Source organism: Cajanus cajan, chromosome 4 (assembly GCF_000230855.2).
Source record: "Cajanus cajan strain Asha chromosome 4, NIPB_CcT2T_4, whole genome shotgun sequence".
Classification (NCBI taxonomy): domain Eukaryota; kingdom Viridiplantae; phylum Streptophyta; class Magnoliopsida; order Fabales; family Fabaceae; genus Cajanus; species Cajanus cajan.
This window is the reverse complement of record NC_138520.1, coordinates 55,343,211-55,346,658: the sequence shown is the minus strand read 5'-3', so window position 1 is coordinate 55,346,658 and position 3,448 is coordinate 55,343,211. Positions and strand designations below refer to the sequence as shown.

The following is a 3,448-nucleotide window of genomic DNA, read 5'->3' as shown; positions in this document are numbered from 1 at the left end:
GCAATTACCCATACCCCTCAACATGCATCTGCCCCGTTGACAATAACTAATTTTAAAAATATTTATAATTGTTATTAAAAATTAATTTCTTTTATTGCATTAAATAAATAAAGATAATGAGATGTTTTTATCACATCGAATTTTTTATTTTAACATGAGAATGTTAGTTTCTTACTTTTTGTCATGAGAAAAATCACATGAAAAATTTGTGTAAAAAATGTTATTGAAAAATAATGTTACTTATGAATGTTATTTTTTAAATAACAAAAAAACATTTCAAACTTTAGATTTTAACCACATTAGCTAAATATTTATAGATAAAAATTATTTTTTAGATAAAAACAAACCATACATTAGTATAAGTTATTTTCCCTATAGTAATTATCACAAAAGTAAGCATTGTTCTTTTTATTGATTTTTTTTAATGAAACTAAGACTTCTTCTCGTCAAAAATCAAAGAATACTTTTAATTTTTTTTTCATGGATTAAGATCCATTTAAAAGATTAATTTTTTTCTATAGTTTGAGTCTGATGACGACTATAAAATCATAAGTATAGTGATTTTATCTTCATATATACTATATAATTAATATTAAATTTGATATCATGTGAGTATATATTTGTTGGCTGAAAAAAGTCTGTGAGTGTATAAGCTTTCTTAATATTTTTGTTCGATTTTATGAATTAAAAAAATTGTTTTTTTAGGGGAAAAAAAGTTGTTTTAGATATGCTGAAAAAAGTCATTTTAATAAAGGATGCTAATGCGAACGTGCATCCTTCCTGCTCCATTCTTTTAACGGACCCGACACAGCACCAAAACACAAATTTTACCCCTCTTTTCTCTCTTCCTAGGTTCAAATGGCTCGCCCTTTCCTCCATTCTCACTCCCTTCGCCATTCCTCCATTAACTTTCCACCTTCTTAACTTTCTCTTTTCCGTCTAATTTTAATTCTAATTCCTCCATTTTCACTCCCTTCGCCATGTCCAACAGGTATTTTTTCAAACCCCTCTTTTCTTCTTTTTCAATTTCCATTTCCGTTTCACCGATTTTTTCTTCGATCTCGTCTCGTGATTCTTCGATTTCTCCTATTAGTTTTTTTTTTCTTCTCCGTTTATTTATTTATTCTATTAAATGTAGGATTTGAAACCGTAGAGGAGCTATATATTAAGACATGGTTGCAAAGGTGAATTAATTTTAAAAACTCTCACCTGTAGTTTTGATTTATTTTATTTTATTGTTTTGGCAAGTTTCATAGAAATATGTTGGAGAATTGACTGGTAATTTGCCCTTTAATCATGAAGGAGTTGAATATAAATTCCCAAACATATTGTCATAATACTAAGGATGAAGAACGAACACTCCTCTTGCTTGAGATGTTTGATGTAACACCCCAGCAACCCGCATGTGGATATTGTCCGCTTTGGCCGCAGCCCTCACGGTTTTGCTTCTGGCAATGACACGCATGCCACCCCAAAACGCGTCCACACAAGGAAGGTATCCACACCCATATATATGGCATGCTTCGTTCTCCTTCCTAACCGATGTGGGACTTCACAATCCACCCCCCTCAAGGGAGTCCACCGCCCTCGCTGGCACACCGACCCGGGTCCCGGCACTGATACCAAATGTAAGCACAACACTAACAACACAAGGGAAACATCATCAACATCATCATTATCCTCATCATAAAGCAAAACATATTCCATCATTCATCTACCAAACAAGCATAGTAGACTCATAACTCACGGCCGATTGCATCGACCTGCTCTGATACCACTAAATGTGACACCCTTCTACCCCATAATAGATAAGTAACAACAATAAGAATAATTCAATAAATATAACATCAAGAAGGGTCCACATATTTTAATAAAAACTCATAGGTTCACAAGTCTTGAAATAAATAGAAATAATAATAATAATAATAATAAAGTTTTACTCTTAAAAGAAAATTATCAAGGTCTCTAAAGAAAAATGAAAGGGATCCAGAATTTACAAATATAAGGTGAATATAAAACTCCTAAAAATAAGTCTCCTCAAACGACAAATAACAATTCATAACTAAAGCATCCTAAATTCATGCCCCAATGTCACATCCTATCAGAGCAGAACCCTTTCCCTTTAGAACTCAACACTATGAGTGCCTTCATCTTCACCTAAAAGAAAACCACATAAAAACAGGACGGTGAGAGATAGATAACATCATATATGAACATAGAGCTACCCAATTCCCACCCTACACCGTGCACCAAAATATCATCATTAACTATAAACAACAAATACATCTCATATAATTACCAAACATCATTTTTTTTCAATCATACAAGCTTTCATACACATGCTCACTATATGCTCATACACATCTCCTCTCCTAAGAGTCTCAACTTGGCACTCCGCACAATGGGCGTACCTCGTCAATTCCCTTATTTGTTGCCAATGCGGGCATACCGTTCTCACACCCTCCCAGGGCCGGTATGTTGCACGGTTAAACACCCAGCGGCCCGTGCAAAGGCAATCCACCCACCGTTAAACCCTCTGTGGCCAGTGAGCTGCGCAGTTAAACACCAAACGGCCCACGCATGGAATGTCTCCCGTCATGGTCCCCCCTCTCTGGGCCCAGGGTCCAATGCAATATAGCCACGTCTGGCTTCTCAAGCACCACATGCAACTCATAAGTCTCATGCAACTCATGCATCCCACGTAACTCATAATTAATGCATCTCCATTATATAACATCATCACATGTCAATAACAATCCATGCAATATCATCCTCACATGCTAGGTACCTATCATTAAGTTATCAACATCATAGACCACAAATTTCACATAATTCTTCACACACATCACAATATCTATGACATTCAGTTAATAATTTAACCATAACTCGAGATATACATATCCTTTCTAAGTGATCCCAACTCCATTAGAATCCTAACATCAATATCTACAACTTTCATGAAGAACACAAATCCTAATAAAGTCGTTTAGGTTACCATTCAGGGCTCACAAAAATTGATGTTGTGGTTCGCACACAGATTGGAAGGCTCAAATTGCAACTCACATAACTTGATCAAATATTAATATTTTTACACGATTCTTGTCTAAATGGTAGCCCCATATTTCTAGTTTCTAACAAAACAAACGGCACCCGATTTGGATAACTACACAGAAAGATATCGCAAAATCACAAATGTATGTCGGGGTCCCGACGCCCGACGCCCAAAACTGGCGCTGAGCGCCCAAATCTCTACCCAGACTCCCCTCTGTGAAATTAAACCTGCGTTTTACGAGTTTCAACAAGGTTTTTACCAATTTTCACTACTTCTACACCCCGTTGATTCAGTTTAACTCCATTTATATTCTTCATACGTTCCAAATCAATCCATACACATCTCAAGCCTCAAAAATTGGTTTCCATTGGTTTTACAAAAAAAAAATCTAAACTC

General features: G+C 35.4%; 1 long non-coding RNA gene across 1 annotated transcript; it reads left to right on the top strand.

The window, feature by feature from the left end:
* Positions 1-794: 794 nt before the first annotated feature.
* Positions 795-3,139, top strand: LOC145957069 (uncharacterized). Its single transcript, XR_014433492.1, has 3 exons — positions 795-991; positions 1,139-1,184; positions 1,303-3,139. It is a non-coding gene; the product is annotated as an uncharacterized LOC145957069 (long non-coding RNA).
* Positions 3,140-3,448: the final 309 nt, after the last annotated feature.